Raw genomic sequence first — 25,870 nt, 5'->3', positions numbered from 1 at the left:
TGTATATATACTTTATTAAATAAATAAGACATGATATGTCCATCATCTTACATAGCTAAATATATTAATACACAAAAGATTGTAATATCTAAATTTCATAATAAAAGATCATCACAATGGCAGTCAAACAGTATATATACAGTAAATAACAATTGTAATCATTAATTTGATCTAATCTGCAATCACCTAAAATATATATATCTAACTGATTTTAATTCACAAATCATGTTTTTAACTTTAACAGGGGAGAATTTCTGGTGACTTAAGAAAAAAATAATAAAGAAATACAATTTCAACAATTACATAATACGATATATGCAAGATCCATCAATGCTTGTACATGCACACATATATATTTTACATAATTCGGTTCAAATATTGTGTTCTTAGTTCAAAACTTTTTAAGACATACAATGATAACTTCTGAATAACTACTTTGTTATCATTGTTTAAAGCTCAGTAAATTTTAGTACATTAGCATTTCTCCAAAAATATTCTTTTGATATATCGTTTGCGAAAATCAATATACAGAGGACACTCTAGTAAAAAATGAAATTCATCCTCTAATATTTTACAGATTAAACATTTACGGTCTGAATATGGGATTGTTAAAAGTTTGTGCCACCTGCCTATTTCTTTTTCTAATCTATGCGCCGAAACCCTAAGCCTTGATAATGCAATTCTTAATCTGGTGTTTTTGATAATATCCAAATACGGCTGAAATTTAAATTTTGCATATAAATTATATGTTCTTGCTCTTGATGACCCTTGTAGTTGACTATTCCAATTTTGAATAAAAACCATCAGTAAGTCTGCTTTTAAAATATTCCAAAAATAAAGTTTTATTTCCTACTCCCTGAAACAACCATGCATAACTAAAACCTAAATTTTCTAACAACTCTTTAATAGATTTAGCCCAAGAATTATTTTGGGGATGCATATCTAAATCATTCAACATTAAGCAATATATCTTTTTAATATACTTATTTTCATCACTTTCAATAATTTTAAACCAATAACGTACAACATTTACTAACTGCTTATAAAATAAAGTTGTGCGGCCCAGTTCACCATATATAAAATTATTTTGTGTTTGAGGCCTAACTACTAGTAAATGTTTGCAAAATTGTAAGTGAACTCTATTTTTCTGAATTATAGAAACCCCACACCTCATTACTATAACTTAAAATGGGTAGAATAAGTTTATCAAATAGATTTAAACAATGACTTATAGTAAGACAAGGGAATTTTACTAGATACGATTTTAATTTGAATATATCCTTTAGAGCTTGACCACTTAATGTTTCACATGTTGATTGAAAAGAACCACCAGTACTAAATACAATACCTAAATATGAAAAAATAATTAACTACTTCAATAGCAGAATTTTGATATATGAATTCTAAGTTTTTGTCTACTTCTCCCGCCTTTTCTAGAAATCATATTTTTGTTTGTTCACGTTCACTGTTAATTTTCATCTAGTACAATGAATATCTAACAAATCTAAACCTTTCTGTAAAACCTGACTCTGATTCTGAAAGAATTACAATATTCATCTGCATAAAGCAGTTAGAAATATTTTAAACAAAACCTAACTCAACTCCTTCGAATCCATTTATAGAGAAATGCTCCTCAATGTCATTCAAATACATGGAAAATAAAAAAGGTGATAAACTTTCCCCTTGACAAAATCTTCACTAACATTATTGTCATATTTAACACGTGACTTAATACTCTTATACATGGATTGTAAAATATTTAAAATATTCCCTCTCACTCCCAATTTAATCAATTTAAACCACAGAATGTCTCTAACAACATAATCAAAGGCTTTTGTAAAATCAACAAATGCAACATATAACTTTTTTTTAAATTTAATAGATGATTTATAATACCATTTAAAACAAAAATATTATCAATGGTTCCCATGTGTTTTCTAAAGCCTGCCCATGTTTCAATATAAACATTATTCTTAGATGTGTGAAGTTGGCGGCCTAGCGGCCTGGCGGCCTGGCGGCGTGAAGTTGGCGGCCTGGCGGCCTAGCGGCCTAGCGGCGTGAAGTTGGCGCCCAGCGGCCTGGCGGCCTAGCGGCGTGAAGTTGGCGCCCAGCGGCCTTGGCGGCCTAGCAGCGTGAAGTTGGCGGCCCAGCGGCCTGGCGGCCAAAAATTTAAAATGTTGTAAAAATGTTTTTTTTAACAATTTAAAACGGCATTTAATGAAGTTTTAAAGATAATTATTGTTATTTAAACGATATATCTAAAGAAAAAATCACTTTCAGAGATTTTTTAATTTTGTCATTTTTGTGAAAGTTGGCGGCCCAGCGGCCTGGCGGCCTAGCAGCCAAAAATTTAATGTTGTAAAAATGTTTTTTTTAACAATAAAACGGCATTTAATGAAGTTTTAAAGATAATTATTGTTATTTAAAACGATATATCTAAAGAATAAAATCACTTTCAGAGATTTTTTTAAGTTTGTCATTTTTGTGAAGTTGCGGCCCAGCGGCCTGGCGGCCTAGCAGCCAAAAATTTTAATGTTGTAAAAATGTTTTTTTAACAATAAAACGGCATTTAATGAAGTTTTAAAGATAATTATTGTTATTTAAAAGATATATCTAAAGAAAAAATCACTTTCAGAGATTTTTTTAAGTTTGTCATTTTTGTGAAGTTGGCGGCTCAGCGGCCTGGCGGCCTAGCAGCCAAAAATTTTAATGTTGTAAAAATGTTTTTTTAACAATTAAAACGGCATTTAATGAAGTTTTAAAGATAATTATTGTTATTTAAACGATATATCTAAAGAAAAAATCACTTTCAGAGATTTTTTTAAGTTTGTCATTTTTTGTGAAGTTGGCGGCCCCAGCGGCCTGGCGCCTTAGCAGCCAAAAATTTTAATGTTGTAAAAAATGTTTTTTTAACAATAAAACGGCATTTAATGAAGTTTTAAAGATAATTATTGTTATTTAAACGATATATCTAAAGAAAAAATCACTTTCAGAGATTTTTTTAAGTTTGTCATTTTTGTGAAGTTGGCGGCCCAGCGGCCTGGCGGCCTAGCAGCCAAAAATTTTAATGTTGTAAAAATGTTTTTTTAACAATAAAACGGCATTTAATGAAGTTTTAAAGATAATTATTGTTATTTAAACGATATATCTAAAGAAAAAATCACTTTCAGAGATTTTTTTAAGTTTGTCATTTTTGTGAAGTTGGCGGCTCAGCTGCCTGGCGGCCTAGCAGCCAAAAATTTTAATGTTGTAAAAATGTTTTTTTAACAATAAAACGGCATTTAATGAAGTTTTTAAAGATAATTATTGTTATTTAAACGATATATCTAAAGAAAAAAAAATCACTTTCAGAGATTTTTTAATTTTGTCATTTTTGTGAAGTTGGCGGCCCAGCGGCCTGGCGGCCTAGCAGCCAAAAATTTTAATGTTGTAAAAATGTTTTTTTTACAATAAAAACGGCATTTAATGAAGTTTTAAAGATAATTATTGTTATTTAAACGATATATCTAAAGAAAAAAATCACTTTCAGAGATTTTTTTAATTTTGTCATTTTTGTGAAGTTGGCGGCCCAGCGGCCTGGCGGCCTAGCAGCCAAAAATTTTAATGTTGTAAAAGTGTTCTTTTTACAATAAAACGGCATTTAATGAAGTTTTAAAGATAATTATTGTTATTTAAACGATATATCTTAAGAAAAATCACTTTCAGAGAACTTTTTTATTATGTCATTTTTGTGAAGTTGGCGGCCCAGCGGCCCAGCGGCCTGGCGGCCAAAATTTTAATGTTGTAGAAATGATTTTTTAACAATAAAACACATACGCGTTATTTCATACTTGTTCGTGTTTTTTGATAATATCGATCAGCCGAACAGGACATAAGAATGGCAGACTGGATCGCAGGCTAATATATGGTGTACAATTTCTGTAACAAATTTGAATTGTCCTTTATGAAGTTTTAAAACATTTTTTCTGTCCCATCCAATTTATTATCCCGTTCAATCCATGAGTATAAGTCATCCTTTACTGACTTTACAAAATAACTTTTGCTTACACATTTATTAACAATAACTCATGATTACAGATGGGGCTATGGTCATACACTAAATGATTACCTCCTTGTTATTGGATGAAACTGAAAAGTTGAATGGTTGGGATTCTGATTGCTAGCACAAGTTATTCGGGTGAAAAATGTATTGAATGTTTCCATGTTGTCATTTTAACGCTATTTTTTGTTAGTTCAAAACGTTAACTTGTAATTTTTAAACATTGATTTGTTTTAACATTTGTATAATATTATGTTGTATGTTCTTGTAAAAGTATGTAGTTGTTTACATTATTATCATGAATCACATGTTTGTCAAATATAACGTTTTGCTATTGCTGTACTTTAACACTTCATTCTTATGGTGTTGTATATTACGGATATTCCCAGAATAATATATACAGTACCTTTGCTTTGTAAGGTTTTGCTCCATTTTCCATCTGCATCGCATAATTGTTATACCTCAACACCGCATAAATTATGGTAAAAAAATACATTTTGTTACAATGGTGCCAATATTTGGAATAGAATCTTATTTTATAACGGTCATATATTCTTTAAAATTCTTTTGAAAATAAAAATAAAAACATAACTTGTACACGAAATAAATATCTTTATAACCATATCATTATGTTATAATACTAAATTATGCATGTATATAATAAATAAAGTCATTGTTATGGCGAGTGGTTAGCGCGTCGAAATAGTCAACTATGTATCGCTCACCGTGTGGGCACAAACCAAGACAGGGGCAAGCCGTTATTTCTTGAGCAAGAAACTAAACACTAAATGAACAAAGGCTACCAGGTCACGAAACAACGGAACTACTATGGCGAGAGGTCGAAAGTACGATGACGATGATACGATATTATGCCGAGTTTTCAACATCGTGGGTTTCATTTGTTTTTGTTGTTTTTTTTTCTATTTTTTTTCTTCTTTATTTTTTAGACTTTTAACCATCATAAAATATGTTTTACTTTTAACGCTGTTTCGCGTTATATGTGTGTCGTGATGGCTGTAATGGGACATCGTGGAGATCCCTCAAGAGCAATATTCCAAAGCAAATATATATAGTTGACACTTGCAGTCTCTATTTTCTTTGGAGTCTATTATTGAGAGATAATAATTATATTATACCTCATTTGCATACGGTCTTCTATATTCAAATATGACGTCATCCGGTCCAAAAACCGCATACAGACCGGGGGCGGTCCATAATTCTTACAAGTAAAATGGTTTCTATTCCTGCGGGGAACATTTTAAATGATATAAGATATTTCATTTAACTATTTTTTCAACATTGTTTGGGGGACAACATATAGTCGATCAATATAGAGAAGGTCATTGGAAACTGGTGACCGTTGATGACCGGAGAAGGTCGAACATAAAACAATTATTTCTTTTTTAAGAAAAATGATTCAATAGGCCTACCATTTTATGAATAATTCCGAACAAAAAAATAAGTAAACACACAAGTTTACGCAGAAAATATCTCTATTTATTATGGCATATGCCACTACGATCGAATATTTCAATTAGTATGTATCTCAAATTTTACAGACAATAAATTGTTTATAGCGAGCTCGACGAGCTGGCCCGAAGGGCCTGCTCGCAAAGCGAGCTTTACGGTAACGCGAGTACCTGCTAAGTGATGGTTTTGAAAACTTTCGTCCAAAGTACCGAATTGGACACATCGCAACCTTTCGAATTTAAAGATAACGATAAAAACTGAGGAATTCTGACTGAAAACGGATGTCTAGACTGGTCAACCGCGCACGTCTATGGGAACCATAGTTGGACAGGGAACCAGAATAACGGAAGCTGTGTATAAAAAAATAATAATTGAAGGCGCCATTTTGTTTGAAAAATCTGATAAATAAGAACAATTTTTTGTCGAATTTTGTTGTGAAAACTATCTAGAATGAAAGAAAATGGTCTAATTAAGAAAATGAATCCGAACACCAATATCTTTTATTCAGTCGTTAACGCTGTACAGACGTTTAAATTATTGTTTACTTGACGTCACAATGTAGCGCCAAACAGCACGTGCAAAACAAACAAATCAAGTACGCTATTTTAATATCGCAAACGTTTTAAGTTTTACATTTATTTCACGTTAGATAATCTTTATTTCGCTTGAAAAATTATAGAGTGAAACAAAATAAACAAAGTTTTATCAACGTTTTCAAAACTCGTTATTCATTTCACGACAGGGGCGGAGCCATATTTAACACAGTACGTGTGACGTCACACGCACTCGTTACTGCATTTGAAATAAAATTGAGCGATTATTTCATACTATTTCACGTAAAAAGTGCATCGAGCTCGCTTTGAGGCTTTGCCTTTTTCATATTATTAAAGAAACATTGATAATTTTCAAACACATCATTCAAGTTTTTCAACCTTAAACGGTAAAATATTTAAACAAAAATTACAAATATCACGTAACAGTTATTTTGTTCTAATTAGATGTAATTCTGCCTAATTCCCCAGAGGTAAATCCGTCACGAACCGGCAAACGGTATTCAGCCAGGTTTTCGAAAGTTCAATTAACCAATCATGTAAGGTTTACATATCCCGTGCTCCTCCATGTACCGAAAACAGGTCACGTGCTCCTCCATGCCTCAAAAGTTAAACGCGTATCAATACCCTGCGGTCTCCAGACCGCAGGTTAAACGTAGCTTTCACGACGTGCGAATTTCACGACGACACAAACAGACGATAACTGTCAAAATGGATAGGCGATTTGTCTCTTTTATCAGAGACATAAATGTACTACATGTTGATCAAAAGTCATGATTTTTTTTAATTTAGTTATAAGTTTTATTTATACTGTTTGTGAAATTCTTAAAGTCCGGGTTATTTTGCCTAGTAAACATTAAATTAATATTGAATTTCATTAACAAAAATGGAATCACAACTCCTAAATCATCGGTAATCGGAATATTAAAAGAAGAGCATACACAAAATCCGTTTAGGGTTTGAGATATTTCACACACTGAACAAGTAAAATTATTATTTGAAAGCAAATAATAGTAAAAATGACAGCACAAAACAAGGGGATGAAAGGATTTAGAATCGGTATAATAGAACAAATAAAACATGGCCTTTCGTGGAAAATGCAAGTTTAGGGACTAGTTGGTCAGACTTCGGAAGGTATATGGACCTCAGCTGCGCTTCGGGCCAGACCAACCAGTCCGTAAGCTTGCATTTTCCCCGAAAGGCCATTTTTTTATTTCTTAAATAAACCCCATATATCATTTCCGATATAGGGCCTTTTCTGTTCTAATATGTTTGAAACCGGTTGTACCGTCCACAAAACTGGATCCCGCGATAACGCAAAAAGTACTGAAAATATTTTTATGAAACTTGATATATGGATAGATGGCAGTATGGAGATTATGCACGTCTTTTTCTTTTCTTCCTATGTTGAAAATTCTGGTTGCTATGGCAACAAATAGTCTGAAAATATGGCAAATTTAATATAAGTCAGATAAATATCTGTGATAACGTTTGTGTAGATGAGCTACACAATTCGCTGGTCAGTGATTTCCAGCAAATATTACGAAAATTTTCAAACAACATTTTTTAATTATAATTATTTAGTAACATAATGGTCAAGTCTACTATAACGGTGTAAAACAGATATCATATTGTATTTATCATCTTTCAACTATATAAATAAAAAAACTACTAATTTGCCAACTGTCAACTTAACGCAGTAGGTAAGACTGTTAGTTAAATTTCTATTTGAATATCAATGCAAGGCATGTTCGATTCGCAAAAATTATTTCTGTATGAAGAATATTTTTATTGTGTTGTGTTATTTTTTTTTATTTACTTCTCATTTCACTTTTTCTTTTGTTTTCAATGTACACAAGATAAAAAATATTATAATCTGTGTATTAAAATTATTAGATATTGTAACAAAACTACCTTGATATCCCAATTCATTTGCATATATCATAAAATTGATAAAATAAGGAAAGAAAAATGTTAGACAATTTCTTAGGCTCGAACTCGTGGTAAAATTTTAAGTCGTATCGTATACCAACAACTTTACCAAATTTGTCATAAAGTTGTTTTAAATGGTACTTCTTATCTTGTATTATATTCTCTTCTTAAAAAAGCTGTTTTACCTATTATCCCGAGATGATAATTTGGTTCTAACGGTACTTGGGAAAGTCCATTAAAGGGTAAGTCTGCATATTATCGGAGATTGAAAGTGTCAACGACTATTATAGTATAATTTCTAATAAAAACGTGTACCATCGTAGTGGTTAAATTGGTAAATCAGGGTCACTGTAACTTCTTATGAAATGCACACACAGGTTCGAAACCGACGCTTGTTAGGCCACATGTGTCACAAATCACATTCGTCACAAGTTTTTATGAATTTGTGACGAATGTGATCACATTCGTCACAAATGACTTTTGTGACGAATGTGATTGACCAAAATCGGGTAAAAATGCCAATCACAAACGTCACAAGCAAAATTGAGAATTTTTAAACAGGCGAATCACAAATGTCACAAGTTTATTTTTCAATATGTGATACACGGAATATCATAAGGACAATCGTGGTTATATCAGTGCGATAGTACAAGGGCGACAATGCAATAAATCGATATTGTGATGTCGACATCACGATACCAATATCTTTTCACCACCATTGCATTATCGCCATCGTACTAACTTGTTGCAATATCGTATCGTCGGCATTGTATTGTCTTCATAGAACTGTCGCATTGTCGTAATGGTATTGCTATCAAGTCGTCTTACGTTCTCGAAACCTTCAAAAAATTTTGGTGACAATGCACGGCATAGTATCAGACTTCAACTGGAAGTGATCTTTTACCTCTGTGAACCCTCAAATTTCTTCCCACCATACAGCGACAGTCTAAAGGAATCTCACAGACTTAATCTTAGTTTCAGTACAAATTATGACCATATTTACACCAATGAGACCATATATGATTGTTTGGGAAAGTAGCTGAGACCCCCGTTGACTTTCAGGATATCTAATTAGAGATTAGGACCTTTTGACATCAATGAACCTTTTTTGGTCTGACAGACTTTTGACTTCCGCAGACTTTCAGGAATCTTGGTTCAATTAAAGAGTATGACATTTTGACATCTAGGAACCTTCTTTCCTGAGACGATTTTGCAAGTCTGTGCCAATTGCTTGCAGACGCTCTATGGAACTTTCCATATCTATTCCACTAGTAATAATAATATAGTTAATTCGTTTAAACAGATCGTGTCTTTGTGGCGGGGCCGCTTTAATCGTTTCGACGCGTCTTAGCTTTTTTCGCCTTTTATGATTAGATAGTTTCAAACGACGGTGTTTAGTGAATTTTATAGAGGATATTTGTTTGTTTTGAGTGAATATGAAATATATTTCACTGAGAAGTGAGAAAAAAAATGAAATATGTATCACGAGCGCGTAGCGCGAGTGAAAATATGAACATTTTCTCACTTCGATGTGAGATATAGTTCATATTCACGAAAAGCAAACACATTTTCTTTTTATTTTTATGTGCCTTTTGAAAAGTGCTTTTAGACCGTTTACTACTGAAGCGCGGAGACTACGCGCGCGTAAACAATATGACGGCAAACGTTAACGCTGCAAGCAAAATAATCCTTATTTATTTATATTTCTTTTTGCGGTCTCATTGTCAACAATCTTACAAAATTACGGACATTTGAATCGAGAAATATGTCATTTAGAATGAAATTAAACAGTTATTTTTAATGCATGTTTAGGGAATCCAGACTTATAAATACGTACGCAGAGTGGGCGTGGCTTATATCACCCAAATCTATATCACCACACTGTGACTGATATAATATGAATATATTTCATTGATAGAACAGTATTTCATTAGTTAGCATCAAATAAATATAGGATATTACATGAGTGTCTTTTCATATTGAATTTATTAAACGAGTTTGATAAAATAATAAATTGCGAGGCTCTGCCGAGCATTTTATTATTTTATTCAACGAGTTTAATAAATTCAATGTTAAAAGACACGAATGTAATATCCTCTATATTGGCCTACGAGACCGCTAAAGCCCTCGGGCCAATACCTCTTCTTGGCCAATATTGCATTCAGACACACTAGACCTGTGTAATAACCTATAAATACGCAACGGCAAACACTATAAATAGAAAAAAAATGTGAATTTAAACGTATATGAGTTTTGTCCATGTAATATGACTGTGGTCAGGTGACGTGATGCGCCAAATATCGATATCGGTCCGACTTCCGGTTGGGCCGATATCGATTTCCCACTTCGGGTTGCTAAAAAAACGCGGAAAGATTGACAATTTTATAAGAAAAAATACGTTTAACTGAAATATATCTTGATAAAAAAGCAAAATTGAAGAAACACTTGAAAAACAATCTCCAAACAGTTAAATAACGCCAAAATATATTAAAAACAAATGTTTGTGAGGAAATGACGTCAACGTCATTAGACGACGTCAAAAGTCCCTCGCTTTTTAAAATAAATTATACATTGTCGCTGAACAATGTTTTCAAACGATTTTTTTAATTCTATAATGAAAACCAAAACATAAATGAGCACATGCAATAAAAAGGTTATAGAACAGGTCTGGTGTGCCTTAATGCGATATGGGTCTACAAGATCGGTATTAGCCCTCGGGCTCTTTTAGTGGGCCAAAATCGAATAAAGGCACATCAGACCTCTGTAATAACCTATAAATATATCCCGCCTCTAAACCAATGAAAATTCGTGAACTTTATTAGCAGTATTATAATTGCGGCTAGTATTGTGCAATGTGAGTTTGCTTTTAGTCTTCTTGGAATCCATGTTGTTATTCATTACTTTATATTCTAGCATAAAAACTGCCGTTATAACCATGATTTCGGGGTGTTTTAACAGGACCAAAAAGGTCTTTTAACAAGGAGATTCTAGCGCTCATGCGCTGTTAAAACACCTTTTTGATATACGTTTTCCGTGGCACAGCGTCAATACATTGTGGCCCGGACGCTGCTTAACTAAAACGGAAATGACGTCACGGTCACATACAACGCTGACGTTCCCGTGCAATCCGAGGAAAATCAGTGATGTTGCTTGATTGTGTATGGATTGTGTTAGATTTATGCATGCTTTATGCTAGAATAGCGTTAACGAATGATTGTTCCGTGTCATAACAACTGCTGAAACCCTCGGGATACGTTGGGTCGGGTACCAACTAATCCCTTGGGTTTCTACAGATATTTTAACACGAAAAAAGAAACATGCGTTATTCCTATATTATATCAGAGTTCTTTAGTACTGACGGCTCATCTAGGGTTCAATATGGCGCGGTTCATATAGTTATTTTACCAGTAATATCTATAAAGGAAAGGGTTAAATGAGAATCATGAAGGAAGTTGAATAAATAAACTTAAAGAAAACTTAACATTTCTTGTAGAATATGATTGGTCTTGCGAAGCTATAATTACACGAGGTCATTCAAATATCTTGCAAGCAAATTCGCTGAATTAATGTTTACCGCCGACAGCATCATATACTGATTGAAAATTAAACAATTGCAGGATACATTTCGAATAAAGACTCCGGGGAAATAGTCGGTTAAAGCATAAATTATCAGGGCCCATATCACTCAAGGTCACGGCGATAATGCACATGCCCTTTTTGTATTGAAGGTTCCCACACAATTAAAATTAGATATATTTAACATTTGAAGACATGAAATACTTAAGTTATCTGACTGAATATTAAGCAACCAGGGGTCTTAACTTCGGGTAAGTGCCGTCAATATACACATCTCCGCTTGGTATTAGATGTACCCACATAGTTTTGTTTAAATTATTCAGCAGATTTGTTGAAGAATAGGGTTGAATTAATGCTTTTCTATGAACAATAAATGATAATAAATTATGGATCATAACTCTGTATTAAACGGCCAAACGGGAAATACTGATGATGATGATGATGATGATGATGATGATATGCACATCTTGTTTGTTTGTTTATGTGTTTATCTAAAGTCGCCGCCGGAAAGCCCATATAAGCGACCGTACCCTCAAGTCGGACCAAATCCTTTAGTGTCCCGTCGAGATTTTTCGAGATGCGCATCTCCTCTTTATATTAAACTAAATTTCGTTGAAATTCCTAGAGCGCAGAAAAGCAATAGTTCTATATACAGTGTTTTATAAATAACAACAACAACAAGGGGCAATAAGTCTGTTTTTAAAAAGAAATGGAGATATGCTGGTTATATGTGCAACTGGTTTGTGAATGAAGGTTCCTACAAAGTTGCAGCATCGATATCCATCCAGAAGTTGCTGAAAAATAGCGTGGAAACGAAATGATTCCATATACAGTGTATAATAACTAATCAATGGCCGGATAGTGCGGAAACTAAATCTGGACTGACAGGCGGACGAACACGCTAAAACAGTCCCATCACTCCCGATTTCATCAGCGGGGGAGGGGATAAAAATGTCTGTAGTTTTAGTTCCAATAATTGATTTCAGTCCTAAAAATTTGTGACGTTTGTGACTCAGTGAAAAGCATTGAAGAAAACAATATTTATCTCAAATTTGTGACATTTGTGATTTTAAACTCGTGACGAATGTGATTGTCTAAAACATTGGATCACATGCATCACAAAATTTGTGACGAATGTGATCTCATTCTTCACAATTGTGACGAATGTGATTTGTGACACATGTGGCCTTACAGACGCTCATACATGACATAGTGATGATGTTATTTTGTTTTGTTTTTTTTTCTTTTTCTTTTGTCTGTCTTTTGTATGATCGTTTGAAAATATTTTGTTCTTCCCAATTTCTTTTTCTATTTTTTTTTTGTTATTTGTTTCTTGTTCCCCTCGTTTTAAAGCAAACTGCTACATGTCAAGTGATTAATTAATTAATTAAATTTAGCATTTTAAAAATCAAACTATTTTAAACGCACTACGATTACGAAATATTTATAACTTGAATATATGGATCAATATATAACATACTTAACTTCATTATATTGTTACATTTATGATGATGTCTAACTGTACACAAGTGCATATCAACCCGTGTCCAAAAAAAACAACAACATTGAGGCATCAATGAGGGAATTCGGTAGTTTCATATAATAACCGGTTTATTTGTTATAAGTCGATATTACTAGTAATACATGTATCATACAAATACTGTACATCTTTTATGAATATTTCAACATTATATCGTTTACCATTTAAGTAGTAATTTTATATGATACCAGATCTTCAATATATGGATCCAAGTAAGTCATGTATGGAACCAGATGCTATTATATGAAACCGAATTATCAATATATTAAATCAATTTTACAATATATGAAACCAGTTTATCAATATATGTAACCGAAGTAGCAATATAAAAGTTGATTTTCACATTATATGATACCAGTTCTTCAATATATGATACCAAAGTAGCAATATATTGAACCAAAATGTCATTATACTGACGGGACTTTTTTACAGGCTGTATTCTATCCTTGCACCGGTATTACAGTCCTTGTTTAAAGAACATCGTGCTTCACTGACTGCATACTGACTGCATACTATAAGGAAATATTTGAAATTAACGTCACATTTACTTAAAATGGGCTGGGCAGGCAAAACTTATCGTTATATATGTAGGAGTTGTATGTCATAATTTAAGCTATTGAGTCGTACTGACCATTAACAAAAACATATTTAAAAAATAAGTTCATCTCGACCTTTACCTTTGATCAAAAATAGGCAGTGCCAGAAGGACACATCAAGGTTAATCTACTGACAAAGTTAAAAAATAACTTGTCAAATAATAATTGATTTCATGAAAAAGTTTATGCATTGTAATAACAGAACCCAGTGACCTCGGTCTTTGACTTGTTGACTTGAAAATAGGCTATTTTGGTTCCATATAATGACAATTGCTATCATAGAATGTAACATCAACTTATATACTAGCTGCTACTTTGGTCCGATACATTAATAAAATGGTTCCATATGTTGTAAAAATGACTTAATATAATGATAATTCGGTTTCATATAAGGGCATATTGAATATCTGGTATCATATAATGTGACAATCAACTTATATATTGATACTTCGGCTCCATACATTGATAAAATGGTTTCATATATTGTAAAAATGAATTAATATATTGATAATTCGGTTTCATATAAGGACACCTCGTTCCATATATTGTTACTTTGGTTCCATATATTGAATAATTTGTATCATATATTGTAATAACCAACTCATATATTGATACTTTGGTTCCAAACATTGATAAAATGGTTTCATATATTGTAAAAATGAATAAATATATTGATAATTTGGTTTCATTTAAGAACACCTTGTTCCATACGTTGTTACTTTGGTTCCACATATTGAATTATTGGAATCATATATTGTAATAACCAACTCATATATTGCTACTTTGGTTCCATACATTGATAAAATGGTTTCATATATAATTGTAAAAATGATTTAATATATTGATAATTTGGTTTCATAGAAGGACACCTGGTTTCATACATTGCTACTTTGGTTCCATATATTGAATAATTTGTATAACCAACTCATATATTGCTACTTTGGTTCCATTCATTTTTTCTTTAGATATATCGTTTAAATAACAATAATTATCTTTAAAACTTCATTAAATGCCGTTTTATTGTTAAAAAAACATTTTTACAACATTAAAATTTTTGGCTGCTAGGCCGCCAGGCCGCTGGGCCGCCAACTTCACAAAAATGACAAACTTAAAAAAATTTCTGAAAGTAATTTTTTCTTTAGATATATCGTTTAAATAACAATAATTATCTTTAAAACTTCATTAAATGCCGTTTTATTGTTAAAAAAACATTTTTACAACATTAAAATTTTTGGCTGCTCGGCCACCAGGCCGCTGGGCCGCCAACTTCACAAAAATGACAAAATTAAAAAAATCTCTGAAAGTGATTTTTTCTTTAGATATATCGTTTAAATAACAACAATTATCTTTAAAACTTCATTAAATGCCGTTTTATTGTTAAAAAAACATTTTTACAACATTAAAATTTTTGGCTGCTAGGCCGCCAGGCCGCTGGGCCGCCAACTTCACAAAAATGACAAAATTAAAAGAAATCTCTGAAAGTGATTTTTTCTTTAGATATATCGTTTAAATAACAATAATTATCTTTAAAACTTCATTAAATGCCGTTTTATTGTTAAAAAAACATTTTTACAACATTAAAATTTTTGGCTGCTAGGCCGCCAGGCCGCTGGGCCGCCAACTTCACAAAAATGACAAAATTAAAAGAAATCTCTGAAAGTGATTTTTTCTTTAGATATATCGTTTAAATAACAATAATTATCTTTAAAACTTCATTAAATGCCGTTTTATTGTTAAAAAAACATTTTTACAACATTAAAATTTTTGGCTGCTAGGCCGCCAGGCCGCTGGGCCGCCAACTTCACAAAAATGACAAACTTAAAAAAATCTCTGAAAGTGATTTTTTCTTTAGATATATCGTTGAAATAACAATAATTATCTTTAAAAGTTCATTAAATGCCGTTTTATTGTTAAAAAAACATTTTTACAACATTAAAATTTTTGGCTGCTAGGCCGCCAGGCCGCTGGGCCGCCAACTTCACAAAAATGACAAACTTAAAAAAATCTCTGAAAGTGATTTTTTCTTTAGATATATCGTTTAAATAACAATAATTATCTTTAAAACTTCATTAAATGCCGTTTTATTGTTAAAAAAAACATTTTTACAACATTAAAATTTTTGGCTGCTAGGCCGCCAGGCCGCCAACTTCACAAAAATGACAAACTTAAAAAAATCTCTAAAAGTGATTTTTTCTTTAGATATATCGTTTAAATAACAATAATTATCTTTAAAACTTCATTAAATGCCGTTTTATTGTTAAAAAAACATTTTTACAACATTAAAATTTTTGGCTGCTAGGCCGCCAGGCCGCTGGGCCGCCAACTTCACAAAAATGACAAACTTAAAAAAATCTCTGAAAGTGATTTTTTCTTTAGATATATCGTTTCAATAACAATAATTATCTTTAAAACTTCATTAAATGCCGTTTTATTGTTAAAAAAACATTTTTACAACATTAAAATTTTTGGCTGCTAGGCCGCCAGGCCGCTGGGCCGCCAACTTCACAAAAATGACAAACTTAAAAAAATCTCTGAAAGTGATTTTTTCTTTAGATATATCGTTTCAATAACAATAATTATCTTTAAAACTTCATTAAATGCCGTTTTACTGTTAAAAAAACATTTTTACAACATTAAAATTTTTGGCTGCTAGGCCGCTGGGCCGCCAACTTCACGCCGCTAGGCCGCTAGGCCGCTGGGCCGCCAACTTCACGCCGCTAGGCCGCTAGGCCGCCAGGCCGCCAACTTCACGCCGCCAGGCCGCTAGGCCGCCAACTTCACACATCTTAGTTTTCAACCCAGTTACATAGTCTGTCACTTAACACTTTTGAAAATAATTTACCAAATGTATCCCGGCACAGCCAATATTCAATCAGATAAGCCGTTTTTAGCCAATAATAAATGGAAGGGGAAATTAAACGTTAAATTTATTTCGGCTATTCATGCATCTATCAACATTTATTCATTTTAAGGTTGGTAAATTTTCAACAAGTCTTGATCTTTCTTAGAAATTCGATAAAAACCGATGTGACCCACTCTGGTCACTCCTAGGAATATTTTAACCTAAATTCAAACAGCAGGGCAATCACCATGAAACATTTGTTCAATATTAATCAGGGGTACTTAAAATTGTAGAAAATTTCACAACAGTCTATTTAAAGTTTTTTCCACAGTTTTTTCAGGATTTTAAAAAACTTACACTAATGTTATAACATATGTACAGTACAATGCATTGGTATGACTACTGTTAATGTGTATAAAAAGGCAGTAAAAGGTGTCACTTCTTAGTACACTATTTGGGGTGCAAACTGATAAATGCATCCAACCTTTACAGCCATTTTACCTTCCCCACTTTATAATATTAGCAAATATGGAAACTTGTCTAGATCTGCCAGCAGGTAACATCCTACAATCATCACATGAAAACATTTGATAACAAAATAAGATTTTATTAATAAGGAACCCAGTGTAAGGTCCAATGAATATTTAGTGGTACATCATATAAATAAATGTTTTAAATACACCTAGGACTGAGGTAAATGGTAAAACTCTGTAGCCAATACTTTATAGAAAAAATAACTTGCTTGGAAACATTTTTACCACTATTTTAAACATGTGACTATTTTGATATAGTTAAATTTGGACAATTTATATTGTGTCACTTAAAACAAAAAAATTCTTATTGTTTTTCTGAAATTAGTAAAATAACATAAAGGTTTTTTTCTGACATAGTATTCGCGTCTAACTTTAAATTGATCTTAATGAATTCTAGAACGAACTATCCAATTAAATTCTGTTTAACAATGACTTCTCCTACACATTTAAAGTTCTGTATTACCATGCATCATGCTACAGATTATTTTTAACGCTGCTTTAATGAGTTATAAATTTTGTTACACATTGACTAAACCACCACCTACAATTACGTTCATGATCCTGTTTATCAGTCCTCTTCGTTATGCAAATCTATTGATTCAACAAACGTTGTCATTTATAAACTTTCTATTAAAATTTCAATTTGAATACTTAAATGTTTTCTTTGAGCTAATAGAAATAAAGATTAAAATGCCGGTAAAAATGAACTGAGACGAAGAAAAAAAAAGAGAAAAAAATGAATACGAAATAAATTGTTTTGCTTGCAATTCTTATTTATTTCTTCTTTACTTTTAAAAGATTTACTCCAGACTTTACATTTTGTTTCTATTTAAAATACTTCGTTTGTGCCAACATATGAATACGATTTTAATATTTTAAAAATTTAATCATTCAGTTAAATAATAGGCTCATTATGGTTCTATTTCCATGTTTCCTAAGATACGATATGCAAATAAACCAGTTTTAGTTCGGCAGGGTGTCTTTTTAAAAGATACTTCTTGTTTAGACACCCAATAACTCTCACTTTTGAATGAAAAGAAGAGTTTAGTCCATGGAGTAGTGCAGCTGCTTATGTTGGAGTGAACATTACTCATTAAATTTTAAGAGACAAGTACACAATGACCAGTGATTAATTAAGAGCTTAAGTTACCAAATTAGCAGAACCTATATTGGAGTGATTTAAAACTTTTAAGAGTAGAGTTCACCTAAGTGCAAGCATTATAATTATAAAAATAAATAATATATTAGCTCTATAGCATTAGTGTCACTGTAAAAAATGTTAATCGCGTACGTTATTAAATGAGTTTTGTTCACTGTGCCGGTAAGCACTACTTACTAAGTTATCAGAGTGAGATTTGTCAGTCAATTATTTTCACTCTTTCGGTGAGCATTACACAGTATGGTATCTTAGCACTGGCATGATCGGAAACCGTTTTTACCTACAAGTAGGTAGGGTCGTTTTTACCTACATGTTTACCTACATGGTCAATATGACCTTGACCTTTGAACCCTTACCTCACATGACCCTTTTGGTCATGTGAGTCAAGTTCACTCTCTCAGCGAAAACTACACAGTGAGTCATGGTCACTCTGTTAGTGAAAACTACTCAGTGAGCCATGTTCACTCTGTCAGCGAAAACTACTCGGTGAGTCATGTTCACTATAACACAAAGGATAACTGATTAACGTGTAATCACTCTGTTTGCGAAAACAACTCAATGAGTCATGTTCACTCTGTCAGCGAAAACTACTAAGTGAGTCATGTTCACTCTGTCAGCGAAAACTACTAAGTGAGTCATGTTCACTCTGTCACGGAACACTACTCAGTGAGTCATGTTCACTATACCAGTAAGCACCAATGAGTAACGTATGTTCACTCTGTCAGCGAACACTACTCAGTGATTCATGTTCACTCTGTCAGCAAATACTACTCAGTGAGTCATGTTCACTCTGTCAGCGAAAACTACCCAGTGATCTGTCAGCGAAAATTACACAGTGAGTCATGTTCACTCTGTCAGCGAATACTACTCAGTAAGTCATGTTCACTCTGTCAGCGAAAACTACCTAGTGAATCTTTTACTCTGTCAGTGAAAACTACTTATTGAGTCATGTTCACTCTGTCAGCGAATATTACTCAGTGAGTCCTGTTCACTATGTCAGCCAAAACTACTCATTGAGTCATGCTCATTCTGTAGCGAAAACTACTTAGTGAGTCATGTTCACTCTGGTAGCGAATACCACTCAGTGAGTCATGGTCACTCTGTCAGCGAAAACTACTCAGTGAGTCATGTTCACTATAACAGAAAGCATAACTGAGTAACGTGTAATCAGTCTGCTTGCGAAAACTACTCAATGAGTCATGTTCACTCTGTCAGCGAAAACTACTAAGTGAGTCATGTTCACTCTGTCAGCGAAAACTACTAAGTGAGTCATGTTCACTATAACAGAAAGCATAACTGAGTAACGTGTTATCACTCTGTTTGCGAAAACTACTCAATGAGTCATGTTCACTCTGTCAGCGAAAACTACTAATCGAGTCATATTCACTCTGTCAGCGAAAACTACTAAGTGAGTCATGTTCACTCTGTCACGGAACACTACTCAGTGAGTCATGTTCACTATACCAGTAAGCACTAGTGAGTAACGTATGTTCACTCTGTCAGCGAACACTACTCAGTGATTCATGTTCACTCTGTCAGCAAATACTACTCAGTGAGTCATGTTCACTATTTCAGCGAAAACTACCCAGTGATCTGTCAGCGAAAACTACACAGTGAGTCATGTTCACTCTGTCAGCGAATACTACTCAGTAAGTCATGTTCACTCTGTCAGCGAAAACTACCTAGTGAATCTTTTACTCTGTCAGTGAAAACTACTTAGTGAGTCATGTTCACTCTGTCAGCGAATATTACTCAGTGAGTCCTGTTCACTATGTCAGCGAAAACTACTCATTGAGTCATGCTCATTCTGTAGCGAAAACTACTCAGTGAGTCATGTTCACTCTGATAGGGAATACTACTCAGTGAGTCATGGTCACTCTGTCAGCGAAAACTACTCAGTGAGTCATGGTCACTATAACAGAAAGCATAACTGAGTAACGTGTAATCACTCTGTTTGCGAAAACAACTCAATGAGTCATGTTCACTCTGTCAGCGAAAACTACTAAGTGAGTCATGTTCACTCTGTCAGCGAAAACTACTAAGTGAGTCATGTTCACTCTGTCACGGAACACTACTCAGTGAGTCATGTTCACTATACCAGTAAGCACTAGTGAGTAACGTATGTTCACTCTGTCAGCGAACACTACTCAGTGATTCATGTTCACTCTGTCAGCAAATACTACTCAGTGAGTCATGTTCACTCTGTAAGCGAAAACTACCCAGTGATCTGTCAGCGAAAACTACACAATGAGTCATGTTCACTCTGTCAGCGAATACTACTCAGTAAGTCATGTTCACTCTGTCAGCCAAAACTACGTAGTGAATCTTTTACTCTGTCAGTGAAAACTACTTAGTGAGGCATGTTCACTCTGTCAGCGAATATTACTCAGTGAGTCCTGTTCACTATGTCAGCCAAAACTACTCAGTGAGTCATGTCATTCTGTAGCGAAAACTACACAGTGAGTCATGTTCACTCTGTTAGCGAATACTACTCAGTGAGTCATGGTCACTCTGTCAGCGAAAACCACTCAGTGAGTCATGTTCACTTTACCAGTAAGCACTACTGAGTGACGTATGTTCACTCTGTCAGCGAGCAATACTCAGTGAGTCATGTTCAATCTGTCAGCGAACACTTCTAAGTGAGTTATGTTCACTCTGTCAGATAACATTACTCAGTGAATCATGTTCACTCTGTCAGCGAACACAACTCAGTGAGTCATGTTCACTCCGTCAATGAGCACTACTCAGTGAGTAATGTTCACCCTGTCATTGAACACTACTCAGTGAGTCATGTTCACTCTGTCAGCGAAGTCTTCTCAGTGAGTTATGTTTTCTCTGTCAGCGAACATTAGTAAGTAAGTAAGTCATGTTCACTCTGTCAGCGAAGACTACTCAGTCAGTTATGTTCACTCTGTCCGCGAACACTACTCATCGAGTCATGTTCACTTTGTCAGCCAACACTACTAAGTGAGTTATGATTATACCAGTTAGCACTACTGAGTGACGTATGTTCACTCTGTCAGCGAACACTACTCAGTGAGTTATGTTCACTATACCAGTAAGCACTACTCAGTGACGTTTGTTCACTCTTTCAACGAGCACTACTCAGTGAGCGATGTTCACTCTGCCAGTAAAGATTATTCAGTGAGGCATATTCTCTCTGCCGGTATGTTTTTTCTGCCAGTCAAAAGATTCAGTGAGTTATCACATGCATCATCAACAAATCCAAACAATATTACTCTCGTCTTTTATGTTATATTTATCAGAGATCAATTTTTTCTATAAACTTACATTGATTATATTTAAGAACTTTCCGGTGTCATTTTCCGGTGTCATTTGAGGGAACGTTAACGCGTCCCTGTCGGGAATTGAAACCTAATACAGTTACCTTAACAGCAAGGTCATTGCTGTTCTTAAATGGACCTGTTAGTTTCAGACCTATGTGTTATCACTTAATGATGACGATGGCCATTTTCTGAAAAAGGAAACTAAAACGTGAGCGACACCTGGATGAAACAAACGATTTTTGTAATACTGCTAGTTAACAAGTATATTGGGGCATTAATACATCGGCAAAGGTCAAACTGAAAATGGAAAACAACATAAAACACTTCATCGTTTGCTTGTTAAGTAGAGCGGTGGACTGTCAATCGGACGACCCGGGTTCGATTCCCGGGCGGTGCTGGCCACTTTCGTTGTGATTGATCATGAAATGTATTCTACAGTAATTCGCACCGTACCTCTGCTCTGGCATGTACAGAAGTTTCTGTTCCTTGCGAAAGTGAAGGCAACAAGTACTGGTAAACTGACAGCAACAAGTACTGGTAAACTGACAGCAACAAGTACTGGTAAACTAACAGCCTGACTTGACTAGACACGATACGATGAATGAAAAAGTGCAACTGCCAGCACCACCACCGCATACACATTCGTGCTCTATAGTGTTTGCTCCTTCACTTGATATATATTCCAATAATTGATGGACTGATATATATCCCAATAATTGATGGACTTTTCAAACAATGGGAGTTAAATTCAGCAGGTGAACGGTAAAATATGAACAATTTTACACACTTTACTCACTATACAGAAGTATTCTGCTAGCTTAGATTTTAAACAACCGACCTATAATTCAAAATCCTGTTTTCGTATAGAGTGTCCTATTCATAAACAGTGCACAATAACAATCCACTTTATAAACATCCCTATTCAATAATTATTTGATATAAAGAATACTTTACCGTTTATTTATATTGTTCCCATCCACATAATACATATTACAGATCTGTAAATTTAATCGATTTAAATCGTCCATTTATTCAAATTAAAGCCCCAATTTGTTGAAACTTTATATATACCAATGTGTATAGGGTTAATGTTTAACGAGCCTTTTCATCAAACAACTATAATTATCAGCTATGCCGATACAATCTATATCTAATCTGTAAACTTCATCTCAAATCAAAACTTCAATAAACGCCTAGGGTCAAATCAATCATAAAATAGACAGCACTTTTTTTTCAAGATTATCATATCTTATAATAAGTTTTTTTTCTGTTTCAAATGAAGGGGATTAACTCAAAAATAATATCTTGAAGAAAAAAATATTTATTCATGAAAGTGTTTTTGGTCCTAAGTTTTTTAAACAATACTTTAGCATCAAAATAAAATGACTAATGTCAATGGATTCTGAATACATGTAGAATAGCAGTGGAAATGAACAATAAATGTACCCACCGAGCTTTACTTAGTATACAAGCATTACGCCACCATTATAGATCCAAGTCAGCTGGCACTTCCGTGTTATTTGACCAAACACATAACTGTTGACCGCGCAAATGCATTATTCGATTTTGAAGTCTTTTAATTGGATTTACAATGTACAGGTGCAATTAAAAATATGTGAATCGGAAGATTATCTGTTAAACAGGCACTAGAGAAATATGAAAAAATACATATTGCGGTATGGTGTTGATGCCAAAAACACTGCGTAGGCACTTAAGGTTTGAACTCACAACCTCGTTGCATGATAACGCGTTCTACAAATTTAGACGCTAAAGAAAAGATTATTCAGTGTAAGTTTTTACATTTATCACAAAAACATTACATCCCATAGTAATCCATAAGAGTTGTTTAATTAAGTTCAGTCTCTACAAATTTATTTTTAGTATCTATATAATGTTTCAAGTTCGGCAACAGACATGCTCAATTTAGATGTACTTACATTTTAAACTCCCATCATGTATCTAACCATAAAAGATCACCGTAAAGCATTTAAGCTGGCGATTGTAAGCTGTTTTATCAATATTGTTATTGGCAAACACGCATAAAGAACATTATGTTTGAATAGTGCCCGCGTTACAAATTACCATTCAAGCAACTTTCGCTTAAGCTAAAGAAATACAGAGTCGATTATAAAAATATGAAAAAACACTCTATTTATTCAAAAGAACTTTTCAATTGCAACAATTAAAATGCCATTCTTTAAATTTTTTAAGTAAACAAAAAATACTTGACTATGACAATTTTATGTCCTGAAAAAATGCTCTTTTTAACGGAGTACCGTAAGTCGAATAATTGAAACAAAATAATCAAAATAATTATTACCTCAATAATAGAAAGGTAAGAAACGTTTGATATAGATTGTTTTGACACAATGTCGGTCCGAAAAAGCCTACCGTCTTGTTTGAAAAAAAGTCCGATTTGTGTCCGTTTTATAGAACAAGAATAACAAATATGATTTCATCATGTTCACCTTTCATTGATATAATTATTATCTAGATACAATTTTAAACATTTGTGCTAAAACTGAGAGGTTCATCATCCCGTAATGGAAATATACCGACATTTATTAGAACATGTTTCATATACATGTAGTTAATGACATTTTGCCTTAGGTTTTAAGGCATACAGACGCCGTAATGATCATTTGGTGACCTTCTAACTTTAAGGTGGTTGAATAATTCAGATGCCCCTTCGCAAATCACTTGAAGAACGAGCGAGCATCTAGGTAGAAACACCGAATTTCCATAAGCTTGCTTTCATAAAATGAAAAAAACAACAAACAAAAAAAAAAAAACACCTCTGGCTCCTTTTCGGACTTTGAATCCTCAATGATAAATGCATATTGATATATCTGCGATCGTAAGTATTTGGCAATCAAATTCAGATTTTCAAACATTACTGCTTCATCGAAATGTAAAATGATTACAAATAGACCAGGAGTCTTATTGTTTTATCATTTTGCATCGTTTTTTAACATTGCAGTTGGAAGAGTTAATGACTGGATAAAAGTCTATTAACTGCTTCCTTAGCACTTAGTTTCTGTATGTGAGGGATGTCTTGGCATGTTCAGCATCTTTAACTTTGGTCCCAAATGGTTCACATGTGTGGTTTACTGATTTATGGAGATCACTAAGCGTTTTTTCTGTCTTGAAGAAGGCTTCAAACATTATACAGGCTTTCACATTTGAACCATAATTGATAATCATACTAGCAGTCCAATTTGACAGCAACGTTTCATCATAGTAAACATTTATTCGACTCTATGATGCTAATCTACGGAGGATGACTGCAGGGTGACCCATTTTTGTGTCTTACTAATTAACAACATCAATGTTATCTTGCAGTTTGGATTTGCAGTACAAAATATCCTTCAGTTTTAGGGTTGAATCAGGCTGAATGCCATACGATAGTGCCCTAAACGAGAATCAACGGGTAGATTAAAACAAAATGAAATTTTATAAATGGTATCAGAGGAAATAAAGCCTGCATATCACAGACAAGATGTCAAAGGACACATTAAAAGGGAAAGCAAATGGTAATGTAAAGCAAAGCAAGCTTGTCTAAGACCAACACATAGTTCAATATCAAAATAATCTATATAAACAAAAAGTTTTGATACAGGTCAATAGTGACCAAAATAAAACCGCAGAGGAGGGGTTAATTCAAGAAAAGAAATAAAAGATAGAAACCAATACTATATGTAAGAATGAAGACCTGATTACCGTTATGATGGCGATTTTTGTGTTTTAAGTACAATAATGCATTTTGAACTTTATTGTTTTTATATTCGGACATTTGCTAAAATACTGTCATTTATTTAATTTTACCCATGAAATATGGTGCTATATCAGTCAAATATATTTCATATTTTTTAAAAATAAATATGAAATATAAATATGAAAGTGGGCGGAGTCGAAACTCATATTTATTTTAAGGGACTTCTTTCGCCATTTTGTTTGAAAAATCTGAGAAATACAAAACAACTTTTTGTTGAATTTTGTTTTGAAAACTATCTAGAATGATAGAAAATGGTCTAACTAAGAAAATAAATCCGAACACCAATATCTTTAATTCAGTTATTAACGCTGTACAGACGTTTAAAGAGTTGTTTACGTGACGTCACAATGTAGCGCCAAATATCGCGTGCAAAACAAGACGCAATAATATATTACTGCGCGCTGTACAGTTGCAGTTGCGTAGCAAGCAATGGGGTTCGTAACCATTTTTCTTTGATAATGAAATTAAATAAAAAGGTTATTTTTTCGTTTTTCGTGAAATATGGTATATATTTTCACTCAACATGATAAAATGCCACATATTTTCACTCGCCGTCCCGGCTCGTGAAAA

General features: G+C 33.4%; 1 protein-coding gene across 30 annotated transcripts in view; it reads right to left on the bottom strand.

The window, feature by feature from the left end:
- Positions 1-23,589, bottom strand: part of LOC132757872 (uncharacterized) — an 87,871-nt gene extending 64,282 nt beyond the window's left edge. For 3 of the 30 annotated variants that reach the window (XM_060749344.1, XM_060749342.1, XM_060749333.1), the window contains exon 1: positions 22,976-23,514. The gene's annotated coding sequence lies outside the window, so the exon portion shown is untranslated. Of the gene's footprint in view, positions 1-21,978; positions 21,996-22,363; positions 22,382-22,479; positions 22,500-22,975 lie in introns of those variants that run through there. The other 27 variants (XM_060749328.1, XM_060749329.1, XM_060749337.1 and 24 more) reach the window with 25 other exon arrangements.
- Between the last annotated feature and the right edge of the window lie 2,281 nt (positions 23,590-25,870).

This window comes from Ruditapes philippinarum, unplaced genomic scaffold, assembly GCF_026571515.1.
Source record: "Ruditapes philippinarum isolate M1 unplaced genomic scaffold, ASM2657151v2 ctg624_1_1_1_1, whole genome shotgun sequence".
In the NCBI taxonomy this organism is placed as follows: Eukaryota; Metazoa; Mollusca; class Bivalvia; order Venerida; family Veneridae; genus Ruditapes; species Ruditapes philippinarum.
The sequence above is the reverse complement of the archived record's forward strand: the minus strand, read 5'-3'. Positions and strand labels throughout refer to the sequence as shown.